Below are 15,625 nucleotides of genomic sequence, written 5' to 3'. Positions count from 1 at the left end.
GAAAAGTTGAACAAAATAAAAAACAGTGCCTCCTAAAACCCGAAGAGAACCACTGTTATCACTTCAATATATTTGTAATCCGTTCTATTTTTTCTTGACTGTACACATCTTTTTGTTTTTACAAAACTGCATTTATACCCTATACGTTTTTAAACCTTTCTTTACTTGATATATATGGTTAGCATTTTCCCATATCCTTATCCATTACTGAGTGTCATGTTAATAGCTTCCTTAATTTCCCTTTTATATATGCACCATATTAGATTTAACTAATCCCCCCATACAATGTTTTGTTATAATGAGTAATGCTGAAAGGAATATCCTTGGTTAGAACTATTTTGCACAGCTCTGATGATTTCCTTAGGATAAATTCCTAGAAGCGGAATTGCTAACTGGTTCAATGGGTACGTTTTTAAGACATGTCGCTTACGTTTGCAAATTATCTTCCCACAAGCTAAGTCTGAAAACATCCATTTGCCGGTACTCTTAACAGCACTGATACCCATTTTCCTTTTTGCTCATCTGCTAGCTGGGCAATAATATCTTGTTTTTAATTCTGTATTTTAGTGATTAGTGAGGTCGGACACTTTGGCATAGTTTTCTGGACATTTCTCCTTCTTTGCATGTGAACGATCTCTTTACATCCTCTGCCCACTTCTCTATCAGGGGACAGGCTGATTGGTTAATACTCTATGGAGAAGAGAATTAGTCCACAGCCGCCTTTGATGATTCTGCCCCTGTGTTTAAAAGTCCCCTCCATTAAGGCATTAATGCTAATGCTACCTTATACCCCTTTCCTGTTGTTTAAACCCATTTGCTCTCATCCTGTCTTCAGTGGGGGGGGCACCCCTCTCTTTCATCTAATAGTGGGACCTTCCCTCTCACCTGTCAGCCCCTTCTCCAGGGATGAATAATTCCTCTTCATTTTTGCCTGATCTAGTGTAACTCATGAAGCCAGAGAATCACCCTCTGACGGTCCCTCATCGTCTTAGACTTCTTCCTCCAGGCCCTCATGCTTTCTCCCCTGAACAGCAGCAAATGACTTTGGACCCGGCCTCTGCATCCCAGGCTTGCCCCTCCCCAACCACACCCCCCCACCACCACTCTCCATTCCCATCTCATTTTCACTAAATGCAAACGTGACTGTCTTTTCCTGCCTAAAACCGTTCCGCCCCTGAGTTTGGCCAGCTGGTCCCTCCCTACCTGGGGCACCAGTACCTCCTCCTCCCACACCCCCCAAACATCCCTCGTGTACTCAGATGGAGCCACTCCAAGTGTCACCCACGGGGCGCTGGCCCCCGCTGCTTCCTGCTTCTGGGTCTTGACCTGTGGCTGCCCTGTCTCCCCCAGCCACCTGGGGGGATCCGGTTTATTTGTCAGGTCCCCCCGCCCCCCACCGTGTTCCTCTCTGCAGGAGGCCTCCTCTGACCACGCCAAGTAAGGGCACCCAGTGCAGCCTGCATCCGGACCCCCCACTGTCACGCTTACGACACCGCCTTGTATCGGTAGCGCACAGCACCCACACTGAGGGCAGAAGTGACAAGTCGGCTGAACGTCCTTCTGAATATAAAGGACATGGGGGAAGCAGGGCTGGGACGAGAGCACCCTGGGCTGGGACTGGTGACCCAGGTTCCACGCAGTGGTCCACAGCACGTGTGGGATCTGGACAAGACACTTCACCAGTCACCTTTACCCAACGAAACAGAATTCTGAATTTCACTTGGATTCTCGTTTCTAAGAGAAGCTTCTACAACGTGGGGCTGAAATTCTACCTTCCTTCTGGCCAGACTTGATTCACCTTTGGGCAGACGCACCTCCTGGATGCTCGGAGGCCCAGGGCAGGTGCACACTTCCACAGAGGGGGGCTGTCTCAGGGCCCAGAGGCTCCCTCTCCTTCTGTGGACGACCTCCACAGCCCCTGGGTTTCCTGTCTTCCCCCGGCTACCCCCCCCTCCTCTCTCTTCGTCATCTTCGCAAGCTCTCTCCATCCCTCAAGGCTGTCTCACATCCAGGGTAGCCCAGCCCCTGGTGGCTCACGCTGTCCTCTCCCGCTTTGGCCTCTCTGCATCTTCTCTCCTGGCCATTCCTTGGACAGACAGCCCACTTGGCTGCCTCCGGGGCTGACGGTCCTTCCACAGAGGTTCCCTCGGAAGAATCACACCTACCTTGTTCCTGGAAGAACCCCACCCTGACCCCCGGTACCTGCCTCAGTGCTCAGGAAGCCTTCATCAGCACAAAGACACGCCCGCGGGCTGTGGGTGTGCAAGGATCGTGCCCTCCCCGCCGAGCACTCACCCCTAGCTAGCCCAGCACAAACCTTAGTGTTTTATCCCTTTTTTTTTTCAAATAAAATATGTATTCACTTGGTGATGCTCATTTCACCAATTCATCTTGCTGCCTACACGGCTCAAAGCACCACAGGGCAAAGCGGTCCCCAGCCTCTGCCTGGCTCTCCAGAGGGCCAGCCTCTGTGTTCATCCCGAGGCTGCTGGCTAGACAGCATCCCTCCACTACCATCCCTGGGCCCCCAGGGAGCCAGCCTCTGGGCCCTGAGACAGCCCCCCTCTGCGGAAGTGTGCACCCTGCCCTGAGCCTCCAAGCATCCAGGAGGTGCGTCTGCCCAAAAGTGAATCAAGTCTGGCCAGAAGGAAGGTAGAATTTCAGCCCCACGTTGTAGAAGCTTCCCTTAGAAATGAGAATCCAAGAGAAATTCAGAATTCTGTTTTGCTGGGTAAAGGTGACTGGTGACGTGTCTTGTCCAGAGCCCACACATGCTGTGGACCACTTTTATTTCATTTATCCTATGAGGAGTTGGAATTCGACATCTAAAGGCTCTTGCCTTCATAAGCTGCCGATTAAGTCATCCTTTATTTTTTGCCTCTCTCTCTTCCTGGTCCCCGCAGTTCTACCCCATCCCCTCCTCTCCTCCCCAGTGTCTGGCATGCATCCTGCCAACCCTGGCCTTGCAGAAGCCCCTTCCCATCCAATGACAGGGACCAAAGTGTCTGCCATGTAAACCAGGGAAGCCGGAGTTGGTTACACGGTATCAGTAACGGGCACTCAATGACCACTGCAGACTGCAGGGCTCCCTGTCTCTGCCATTTGGATAGATAGAGGCAGCAGCCCAGAAAAAGGAACTGGCCCTTCAATTTCGAAACAAGGAAATAAATGAGCTACAAAGCAGGTAACACTGACTGGGGATGGAGGACCTTGATTCTGATCCCGGCTCTGCCATCGGGTCACCGTGTGACAACGCCAGGCCTCTCACCTCTCTGGGCCTCGTTCGCCACATCTGGAAAGGAAAGGTTAGACCTGAGGAGAGGTCCTCAAGCCACAGACAGGGTCTGGCCCTCAGGCAGCGGCAGGAGGGCAGCTCGGATTGGTCGGCTCCGTCCCTCGGACTGACTCTCGGTCCCTTTGATGCCCCAGAGCACAGGCGAGGTCTCAGAGACATAAACAAGGACCCTCATCAGGAATGGGCCAGGATCCCTGCACTAGACGGCCCCTGCCTGTCGCCTCACCACAGTCCCCTGCCTCGCCCTCCAGCTGAATCTCCTGCTCATCCATTTCCTAAAGATCATTATGGAGGCTCCGAACCTTCCCTTTTTAACAGCTCTTGCTGATGGAAAATTCTTCCTCATACCTAATCTAAGTCCATCTGCTGCAATTTCTATCTATTTTCTCTCGTTCAGTCCTTACTGGAGATGGAGAACAGCTGGTCGCCATCCTCCATATAACATCCCCTCCTAAACCAAAATCAGTTATTACATCACCCCTCAGCCTGTTTTCCTTCTGGTACAGCATCCACCATTCCTTCCGACCTGCCTGCATGGAACTCCGGCTCTGGGAGCGTCGCTGAACGCCGTGGCCGGCGCCAGAGCAGCTCTGTAAAGCCGAGTCCTTCTGGAGCTGTTACATCCCCAGCTGGATTTAGGACCCGGGCGGCAAAATGCAGAGAGAAGGTCAGAGCAGAAAAGGGTGGATGAGAACACGGTCCAAGCCCCGGGCTTTACAGGAAGGTCAGAAAAGGAAAATAGATGCAGTGCCCAAGGTCCAATCTGAGGAATCCAGCTTCAGCTGCTGGACCCCAAATCCTGCCAGCACTGCGCCCCGAGTAACTGCAGCGTATCCACGGGTAAGAGCAAAACGAGCCTTAACGGAAAAGCAAAGAGCCACAATCGCACAGACGCTCCCGGTCCACACTCACGTCCCCCATCCCGTTAGCAGACAAATGAAACTCCACCCTGAATACCACTAAGAGCTCAAACACCTCGAAAGTCACAACACTGTTAACTATTCGCACTTTAGTACGAATAAGTCAACTGATCCTAACTCTTGATAGAGAGGTTTAGGGGTGAGAACAAAAAACAAAGAATGGGAGACTGACCAAACAAACGCCACCGCATGCTGGTTTCCAAGGTCAGTCCTGCGCATGGAGGCTACGGGAGGGTGGGGCTCAGCACAGCCGGTGGGTCTGTGCCCACCGGCCTCACACAGGGCGGCTGCACCACCCCAGGTGCCCGGTGAGGTCTAGAACTGAACACAGTGCTCCCCCAGGGCCAACGCCAGGTGCATTCCAGAATTCCTGACACCCCCGGTTCACTGTTTCAGAAGTAACGTAAGCGTGGTGTCTAATATTAAATCTCAACCTCTAGGGTGCCCTTAAGTGATGGCAAGGAAGAACCAGAAGGGAAGAAAGAAAAGACAGGCATCTATTGGGATGAAGTAAGACGGTTCAGGTCCCAGCTTCAGTGTGAAACTGCTCCCAAAAGTGAGGAGGGAGGAAGGGACCACACGAGTGTACGGAAAAGGGAGACGGGCGAATTAGTCACTGATAATTTGGGCTACGAAATGGTCCTAAGTGAAGAACGAAGAGGAAAAATAAGAGCAGAACGAACGCATTTCAAAACAGCCTTCACCGCATCTTGAATAAACAGAAACATCCCACTCCAACCTCTCCACCTTTCAGAGGCCACTCCAGACTTATTTCTGACCCCAGACACACCCCAGCCCCCAGGATAACTGGGAGTTCACACATCCACCAGAGAAAAAAAAGACGTTTCAACACTTAACACAATAAATGTGCTGATTTGAGTTCCCCCAAACTGCAACACTAAATCTTAAGATAGAAGACTCAAAGGCTTGTCTCTGATCAAAATCTTAATATGTTTTCTACCCTACTTCAGGGGAAGTAGCGTGATTGGCACAAGATGACAGGATCAAAGCAGATTGGCAAACAGATTATTTACTGACGTGTTGATGATGAAAGGAATGGGAAAGAGAAGCAGAAAAGTAAGGAAGGGACTTTGGCCAGGTAGATGACCCAGGGCTTGTGAAAGCAGAAAGAGGAAACCCCTTCGCAGCACAGTGGTTGAAGGAGAGAAATCCTGTTGGGCCAGCTGGGGAGAGACCTATGAATGGTGCCTATCCGGGGTCCAGGCTCAAGCCACCACGTCTGATGAAATGACGAGTGACAAATTTAATTTCCTGAACACTAATCAGTCCCTTCAGACACAAACAGGTGCCTGGCTTCACAAGGAACCAATCAGCCCAACACCAGCCAGCAATGAAATTCTCTGAACTGGATCACGCAGTGGTTGGACCCTGGGTTTCACGCCCCATCCGAGGTGAAGTTGCAGTGATGGGGTTTTGAGACTCTTCAATTATTCTTCAGCTCCCATTATGCTTTTTTTAGCCTAAAGTTGTTATTTTAATGATCTTTGTTCCAAATAGGGAGCTACAAGGAAGACTGCAGAGGAGGAGAGGGAAGGAGGAAAGCAAGTGTTTCCAGTGTGTCCCACTTGTACTTTGCAGCTCCCTCTGCCCCCTCCCCCACCCAGCCTTCTAGCTCCGCATGAGTCACTGCTCCGGAGCCGGTTTCAAAGCCTTACTTTGAATATCCTCTATCACGATAGAAATCTAGCAGATCGGCATCGGTGGGAGGGATCCACAATTTTGCTACCTGTCCCCGGTTCTAGATACCCCTCCAACTCCAAAGCACGTTCTCGTGTTATCACTGCCTTCATGAAAACCAAGGTGCCCCTTTTCAAAATCTCCCACCTGCTGGATGTCTTCTCTCGTGGGCTCTCTGAGGGTCACCTGCCCCAGACAGACCACAGAGGAGAAGGTCTTGGGCCAAAGATGCCCCAACAGGCAATAAAAGTTCAGCCTCCGCTCCAGCCTCCCAAACACAAAGGCATTCTCCTTTGCGGGGCTGCAAGCTTGTTTTGTTTACTGCTAGGCAACATGTACAGAGGAGAAAGCTGACTGTATGCTGACCAAGAGAAACAAAAGTCAGGCAGCTGGGTTTCTTTTTAAGCATTGTGAATAGAGCTTCAGCAATAACATCTCCCACCCGAAACGGCTATGTAAAGGACGTAGAGGAGAAGCCCTTGTGGAGGTTGAAGAAAACAAGAATTAAAGAGTGAATGTGATTTGTGGAGCCGGAGAACAGAGGCATCTACACCTCGGCGGGAAGGGTGTCCTGCGGACCAGGTGTCTGGAGGAGTCCTCCCAGCACATCCCCACCCTGCCAGGACTGGGAACCGAACTTCCCAGCTTCGGGTCTAGGCTAGAAGTCAGAGGGGCTCAGGGATTTGGAAGATCAGTCCTGGACCAGCAGCTTCTGAGGACCCGGTAGGTGGGAGGACACACCTGGCGGTGTGCCGTGGACCGTTCATATGGGGGCTGCCTGCCCCAAAGCAGGAAGGAAGTTTAAGACCAAGAACTTCACCTTCTCCCATGGGGACCCTGCTTCCTAGGAGGCCCACTGACCTAACACCTCCCGGGTGGCAGAATGTGGGGAGAAGGACTTCTTCTCAGGACCACAAGTGGGACTAAGAGCCAGCAGGGCCCTTGTCGTCCTAACTGTTCATAAATGAACAAGGATGCTACATGCTTGGACCAGCCTCCTGCCGTGGCCAGCCCTTTACTTGAAGAGTGGTCATCACAGGCAGCAGGGATGGTGGTACCAGCAGCCCCTCAGCCCCCCACGCACCCAGAGCCTCGGGCTTCCTTAGCACCCTACAGCCTGTCCCTGGTGAGGGTGTAACCTTCACACGGGATGCAATTTCATTCCATCCCCTTTATTTCAGCACGCACCAAGCCCAGAGAGTCTTCCAGAGTTTGGGGGAGCTAATCAGTGGAGTGATGGCTTTTCCTCTGGGAACCGTTTTGTTGGTTTCTCACCAAGTTATGTGACAGGCAGACGCCCATCAGGTCAAACAGGACAGTCGCCCACACCCCAGGAAACGTCTCCTTCCACCACATTAAGTGAGCAGAGACAGAGTCAGCAAGGGGGAGGGGCGAGGAAGGAGACAGAAGTTTGAGGAAGGACTCAGGCTGAAGGTCACAAGAGTTGGGGGATAGCAGGATAAGGTAAAGTCAAGGGGGGCAGACCCTATGGTGGAAAACCCAACCAACCCATCACGCTTCCCAGCAATGGGTCCGCCAGGAAGCAGTACATCCAGGGTTCAACCCCCTTCACCCAACAAACCCAAATCTACACCCCAACCGGCAGGCACCCTAGCCCAAGACTAGACCTATTTCCACAGACCTGAGCGCGGCTAACAGAGAGTATAAACAAGTCCAGTTCTAGACAGCACAGAAGTTTCCCAAACCGTCAGCTTGTTTTCCTCCCAACAAAAGACGGTGATTTCCCTGCGCTGTCACATTTCCTCCCCTAAACTTTTCTTTCTGCAACCCCTCTACAGAGGCTAAACTGCAAGCCACTGAGGACAGAAACCAAGAGCAGCCCCGCCGGGATGCAGCAGGAGTACCTTTTCCGTGGAGCAGAGGGGCCGGTGCCCAGAGGCTCGCTGCCCTGCCGAGCCGTGGAGGGCTGCTGTCGGGATGGAGCACGCTGAGGATTGCGCGTCCCTGTCTCTGCGACCAGACCCTTCGGCGGCTCGGACCAACTGTGCTAGCGATGCACTTAGCAATTATCTGCTGGCGCTGACGCCCCGCCCTCTGCTCCTGCGATTGGCTCCCGGGTCCCGGGCAGGACTGCATTGGTTTCAGACGACCTCACTCATTGCCTTGGCTCCTACTATTATCTGAGCCATCAAAGGAAATAATTCCAGGTTTCATTGACAACCTGTAAGGCTCTTCTCCGGCCCGGTGTGGGAGCAGCCCTGGGAGTCCAGTGGAGGGAAGAGGGGCAGAGTAGAAAAAGTGGGGGTGGGAGAGAGGGAGAGCTGAGAAAGGGTGGAGGGTGAGAGAGAGAGAGGGAGGGAGAGAGGGAGGGAGGGAGAGAGAGACAGACAGAGATGGAGAGAGAGGGGGAGCTATCAAGCAATCAGATTCCTGCACCAGCATTTTAACTTCCACAAAACAGAGCCCATAGCAACAATTTTCTGGCCTTATTTTTCCCCCAACTGGTGAATGTTCCTGAGGGCAGGGAGAGATATGACGGTGGTGTTTCTGCCTGTGTAACACGGGCTCTGGGAAGCAGCGCAAGGTAAGGGCTGGAGGAATCTAGTGATGTATTTCCCGGGGCCACCCTGGAGGGCATGTGAAGGTCGTTTTAGATTATTTAGGAGGACAGATGATGCACCTTCACTGGATTTATCCATCCGTTCTTTCCCACATGGTCCACCTCAGCCCCCAGCCGGAGAAGACAGTTTCCTTTTGCACCTTATTCAGTCTCAGGAGAGCTGATTTTAAAGTCTGTGAAAGTCTGGGAATCCTCACTGGCCTCACAGGGAGGTCCAGAGAGATAGGCATTCCCCAAGCTAGTAATCCTGCTTGGACCCTGACTCTTGCTTGTTCTCACGTGGCTTCAGTGAATTGCTTAGCCTCATATCATCACCAAAGCAAGGAAGGAGAGGAAAAGGAACTCGTCAAGGGGTGAGAACAGTCCAAATGCTTGTCCTTGTTCAACAAGGAATCAGAGAGCATGAGTCTTGCCCTTTTTCTTTCCTTAGTGTACATTTTTCACTGTATGGAAAGGACATCATTTGATAGCAGACATCATTTGATAGCTGAATTCTTTAAGAGGAAGAAAAAGAATTTTAAAGGGCCTTTTAAAGGAAGCTCTTGGAATATCAAATTTCAGATTAGTTAGAACTAGCCTTTCACCCTTTTCCTTCTGGGGTCCACATGTCTCTGAGTCCAGGCTATGGTTCCAGTTCGTCCCCCGTAGCCTCAGACAATTGCAATCTTTATCACCATCTGCATCCTTGGAGGCAAAAGTTCCTCCTGCCTTGTTCAGTGAGCTTCTCCTTCATGGGGATATGCCTGGCTTCCCTAAACGCATTGCAAGCTCTGTAGGGGCAGAGCCGGTATCATGTATATCTTTATAACTCCAGTGAGAGCACATAGCACTCAATAAGTGGGCTGACTAATAAAACCCAATTCAAAATGTAGAGTGTACTCTGAGCCTCTTGGTATCATTATTCCACTGTGATCACTCATCCAGCTGGCGGGGTGGGGAAGGGGCCCATCCTGGATTCCAGGAGGTAAAAATTCAGGACAAAACACTGTGACAGCTACCGCCATCGCTCCAAGCTCTCAGTGCCCCTATTCTCTCCGGAAAATGAGGCAGCTCTTCACTCCATGTCTTCTTACTCCCTCGAGCGCTGGAAGGAAATGAGAAGATGAGGGACACACATTTTATTTATGAGACATATACCTCAAAATATTAAGTCATTTCCATAGTGGCTTTCCAAACATCAGCATGGCTAAAAGGAGAGTGACACTTATTAGGAGTCAAAAACTAGGACAAGGGATGTAGCAAAGTATTTGTTTTTCTATTTCCTTCCTTTGTCTAGGTGAAATTCTTACAAAGCCACAAGGATGAAATTAAACTTAGCTGTTCATTTGAAATTAACCCTGTCCCAGAAAACCTGGCATGTTCAGTCATGTAGTAAAAGCCATAAATAATACTTTTATGATTTAAGCCATAAGATTTCCACTTCCACAAGAAAGCAGAGAGCAAGAAGGAGGGGATATGGGGATATATGTATATGTACAGCTGATTCAGTTTGTTATACAGCAGAAACTAACACACCATTGTAAAGCAATTATACTCCAATAAAGATGTTAAAAAAAGAATGCCTTTGATGGGCTCAATAATAGACTGGACAAGACTGAGGAAAGAACCAGTGACCTTGCAAACCTGTCAACAGAAACTCCTGAAGCTGAAGGGCAAAGAATAAAAGAATGAAAAAAAGAACAAAATGCCCCCCAATCTGGGACAATTACAAAAGATGTTAACACTTGAGTAATGGGAAACCCAAAATAACAAGAAAGAAAGAAGCAGAAGTCTATTTGAATAATGGGTGGAATCCACAGATACAGGAATCTCAGAGAACATGAAGCAGGATAAATACCAAAAATTAGACACCTGGGCACATCATAATCTAACAGCAGAAAACCAAAGACAAAGAATATCTTAAAAGAAACCAGAAGATATTAGAAAGCAGCTTGCCTCTAGAGTAGCAATGAAATGAACTGAGCAAATCTCTTGTCAGAAACCATGCAAACAAGAAGAGATGAAGTGTTTAAAGTGTTGAAAGAAATAAGCCCAGCAAACTAGAATTCTGTATTCAGTGCAATTATCTGTTAAACATGAAGGAGAAATAAAAACTTTCTCAGACAAACAAAAACTAAGGAAATTTGTTGCCAGTAGACCTGCCTTGCAAGAAATATTAAAAGAAGTTATTTAGCAAGAAAAGAAAGGATATAAATCAGAAACGCAGAGCTGTATAAAGGAAGAAATAAATGAAGGTAAAATGAAAAAAAAAATGCAGGCTTCAGCTCTGTGCCTTCACACTGTCCCACTTCTCCCCCTTAAAAAAAAATAAGAGAAATAACTAAATTATAAGAACTCTCTTGAGCACCTATCAAAGGTTCAGCCATCCTCAAAGGAAAATGAAAGCATTTCAAGTGATTTTCTAAAATGCTTTGTCTGCCAAACAGCAAGTCCTTACATGTACTTTTTGCCTTTTGAAGATGAGAGAGAGAGAGAGAGCTGTAAACAGTTGTTTATGTCAGTGCCTTTTAAACTGCCTGGTGGTGGTGGGATGAATTGGGAGATTGGGATTGACATATATTCACGAGTATGTATAAAATAGATAACTAATAAGAAGCAGATGTATAAAAAATAAATAAATAAAACTCAAATAAATAAATAAACTGCCTGGTCATAAAATATTCTCTTTGAGAGAAGGATGATCCCTTTGTGTCCCATAGATCAACTGCTTAATTCTGAGAGTTGGAGAACGCAGATTAAGTATGCGGATTCCCCTGGTGCTTGCATTTGTATTAAGTATCAGCTCCGTACCATTTAAGTGCATTGAGGTATGAAATGTACCGAATTCCATCTTGTGGGCAGTGCCCTGGCTAAAGTGGTCCATTTCGACTTAACAATTTCAGTGCATTAGTGACCTGAAAGGCTTTGGAGGGGGTTCACGTTCCATTTTCAGCAATTAACGGAAGGCTGTGGGTTGCTTTATTAAAATACAAATTAAACAGCAGCCGTTGGAGCTCCCTGTCCTTCTTGTGGGTAACCAACCACCTGCTACAACAAATTACCCTGACCCGCAGCGGAGGCTGGAGAAACCCTGTGTTTGCCCTCCTGCTTATACCATTTTGTCAGTTATCATTTATTTATGCCAAATTCTGTTCCTAAAAGGGAGAAGAGGAGAATAAATGTAGGCAATGCCAAGAAAAAAGGAAATGTGTGAAAATGGGAGAAACAACAACAACAGAAAAAAGAGAGGGTGACTTTCAACCTTACATCTTTGCTGATTGAGTTGAGCCACACGATACTGTCCTGGAAAACACGATATTAGCAATATTTCTGAAAACCAGCATTGGATGGATGAAGGGACAGCTTCCGAAGTAGAGAAACTTGGAGGAACATACTCACAGCTTTCCCGTGCTGGCTGATGGCTGTTGTGAAACTTGATGTAATCTGATTCCTGCCCCCAACACCCACCCACTCCATTCCCCAAATCAAACCTGTGGAGCCAGTGACATTTCCTCTAAGTATAAGAGGAGATTGTGGTTGCCAGGAAGGTGTCAGTCACTGTGAACCATTCTTAATGATTTCATTAATTACCAGTGAGCCTTCAGAAAGTTGGTATTAAAATAGACAGGGCTTCCTGAGCTTTGAAGACAGTATTTTACTATTTAAAATACGCTGCTAAATAAAAGCAGGTGATTCTGGGGGTTTCAGATCATGATGATATTGTCAATAACCTGAAAGAGAGAGAGAAAAAGACAGAAACAGACAGATGGACAGACAGCAATCTGTAAGATTAAATTGCCCACCTAAATTCTGTTTGCTTCAGTTACATTCTTCATAAGAAACATGGGGCTGAAAGCTGTCATTAATTCTTGTCCAGAAATGCACAAGTTGACAGATGCTGGAGAACTGAATGAGGAAGGGCGGCTGCCTTCCACAAAGCTGGCGGATGACCGTGACAGAAGGCACCTTCCAGATCAAAGGGCTGCACACGCGAATATGACTACAGGGCCCCCTGCCTGCCAGGACCCATGTCCTGACATACGGTCTTCTCGAAAGTACCCATCCAACTTGCTTACAAAACCTGCCGCACATCATTCCCTCATTTGTAAATCAGGATATTATTATTTCTAGGGCTGTGGAGAGTATGATGGCAAATCAACCTACAAAGGACTGTACAGATGTCCTAGCACTTGATATTAAGGGACCACGTCTTGGAATTGGCGAATATTCGTGGGACATGCAGTCACTCTGCTCTATTAGCCCAGATGTCAGATCAGCTCTTGGAGTGGGACCAGAAGATGCTCACAGGGGCAGAAAAGATGCTCCAGGCACAGAGCAAAGCCTTGGGCAGTGAGGTTTCATTTCCTATTGCTTAAGGAAATTCTCAAAATGTCCCGTGATACACTCCATATGGAGAAGAGTCCCTGGGGGTGTGACAGTGTCATGCAAGGGACCTGCCATAAACCAAAATGTCTTCAAAAATGCATATTTTCTTATGAAAGTCACGCCAATTTTGTATTCTACTCCAAAACGTTTGTTTTAGTACATGAGTTAAAGAATGAGTTGCCCCAAATATTTGTATAACACTGAGTTTCCAGGAAGATGCTGCATATTTATGAGTAGCGTGGGGTTTGAGAAACACAAGCCTCAAGTTTCTAGTCTGCCTTCTGCCTGGCTTTCAGAGTCAGGTGAAACCTGGCCCCAACCCACCTGGGTAACTTCCTCCACCCTCATCCTCACGGACCACGATCCCATCACAGCCTCTCTCAGCATGCTCACTCCAGCCTCCTGGCCTCCCGGTGGCTGCCCCAGTGTCTCCCTGGCACCTGCCTTCTCCTGTGAGATCTCAGCCGTCCTCCAAGGTCCAGATGCATCTCTCCTTCCATCACTTCTCCTGTCTGCCAGGACGCTTCAATTTTACCTTGCACCACACAAGTTAAAATTAGTTACATTCTTGTTTGTATTTTCATTATTGTTTCCATATGGCCATTTTCATATCTGCTACTTCATGTTACGTTTATTTGGTAGCCTTAACACCACCCCCATGTCACCCCCAAATCCACAGTGATACCCACAGCAGTTAGGACAGTGCAGGCCAAACACTTAGAAATCCCAACAATGAACAGTTGATGACAACGTGGACAGATCAACTTCTTTCACGGCTGGAAGAAATGGACATCTGGTAACATCTAGCGCAAGGGTCATCCCGACCTGTTCAAAATGTTCAGGGGAGAGTGTAGCATCCCATCTCGGCCTCATTGGCCATCCAAATGCATATCACACTTAGCATCAGTGGAAAGCCAAGAGCTGAAAGCATCACACTGACATCAGGACCGGATTTTCCCTCCTTCTACTCCCTTGTTCTTCCTGCAGCAAGAAGGGAGCCTGGGTAAGGCCAGAGAGGTTTCTTTTAGCATAAGAATGCATTTAAGTTTCCAAGAAAAAGTGATAAACATTAGCAAGGAAACACTGGTCTGTCATGAAGACATATTTGAAGGGAATACTTTCTATCAATCATATTTGCCTCCTTTGAAATGAAGAGAAAATCCTGGGGGCAAGGCAGGGGTAGGAAAACTGTGGAAAGCTGGAGTTGAAGAGGGAGACGAGGGATGGAACTCCTGGACTCTCATCCAACATGGTCACTGCTAGCACTGAAAGGTGTCTGATGGAAAAAGCAAATTAGTGTTTTTGCACAATCCTCTGCATTCTATGTTTGGGATTGGCTGGTACGAAGAATGTCTTCAGGCTGGACTTGGGCTGCACACCTTTCCAATTGCTGTGACATAACCAGCAGTTTCCTTTGCAATGCAACAGAAGTAAAGAGCTGGGATAGCAATCCCCCCAAATTGTTAAGGAATTACGTTCATCAGTACACTCTCTTAGGAGAGCACCACGTGCCTAGAAAAGGCAGCTCCCAAGGGAAACTTATTCTCCAAGGGTTACTGTACACTAGTCATCTTCCCCTTCTGTCTTAGAAGTCACCTTAATAAGCTGTGTATGTAAAAGTCTGAGATAAAAAATGCAAGTAGAAATTAATTACACATAACAATTGTGGGCTTTGGTTAACTAAGTGTCCAGTGTTCTTTAGACTTAAATAAAGACTCTTAAATCCCCTCATGCTCAGACTGCTGGAGGGTTTCTCCCCATCACCTGGACATCTATTCTGAGCTACTCTCCGGAAGATGGGTGTTCATTTCCTTTGTAACAGCTCCCAAAATACCAACTTCCCTTGGTTTCTCCACACCAGGACCCCCATTGGTCTGCTGGTAGACCTCTGAGCCTTTTATCCTCTGTCTTGACAAAGGCTCTGGACAGCTCTTTTCAAAGGGGAGCCAATAAGATACCCTCAGGGTCCTGCTAGCCACCAGCCCCCACCAAAATTGTCTCCTTTCTCCTCCATGAGAGATGGTTCTATTTACCACTGGCTTATTAATGGAAGCAGATACTTTTTTTTTAACTTCATTTCATGATTATATGACAATCAGGTCTATTTTAAACAAAATCCCTTTGCACGTGGGAAGAGTAGGGCATGACCAGTCATTGTCGATTCCCGCAGAGACCAGGGCAGAAGGCATGGGACAGATGAAGCGACAGTCTTGGCATATGGACTGGAGACGGTGCAGCTCTTCCAGGGATCTTAAGAAACAGGAAGACCCTCTCCTCTTGTTGAGATGGTTTAAATGAACGTCTCCCTGAAGGAGCGGCTGCCATGTTCCCTCAGACCTTTTTCTGATTTCTAAATTCCAGTGACTTATCTTTTCTGATCCCCTCCTCCTTTCCCCTCCTTCCTCTTTCTCTCTCTCTCTTTCCTTTTCTTATGACTCCTGTTTTCTTTTTCAATTTTCAATATTAGACCCTCTTGATAAATATTCGTAAAGCTGTCATTTTCCTCTTGTAAGTTAAACTATACTGACCATTGAGCCATTGCAAGCAAAGGAGATACGAAAGTCTAACCAAATGGAATAAATAAAACCCCACCCCTTTGCCTAGATTGTCTAGAGAAGAAAAGAAGAGCAGATGTTCAGTGTTAAAGGATTTCAGGCTACAAGTTGTTTGTGAGTGCAGAGTGACATAAAGGAATAGCAGGTGGGTCTATGCAACATTGTCTTGATTTTTCTCAGGAGTTGGTTTGGGGAGTTATTCTCAGGTAAC

Source organism: Lagenorhynchus albirostris, chromosome 21 (assembly GCF_949774975.1).
Source record: "Lagenorhynchus albirostris chromosome 21, mLagAlb1.1, whole genome shotgun sequence".
NCBI lineage: Eukaryota > Metazoa > Chordata > Mammalia > Artiodactyla > Delphinidae > Lagenorhynchus > Lagenorhynchus albirostris.
Note: the sequence above shows the minus strand (reverse complement) of the source record.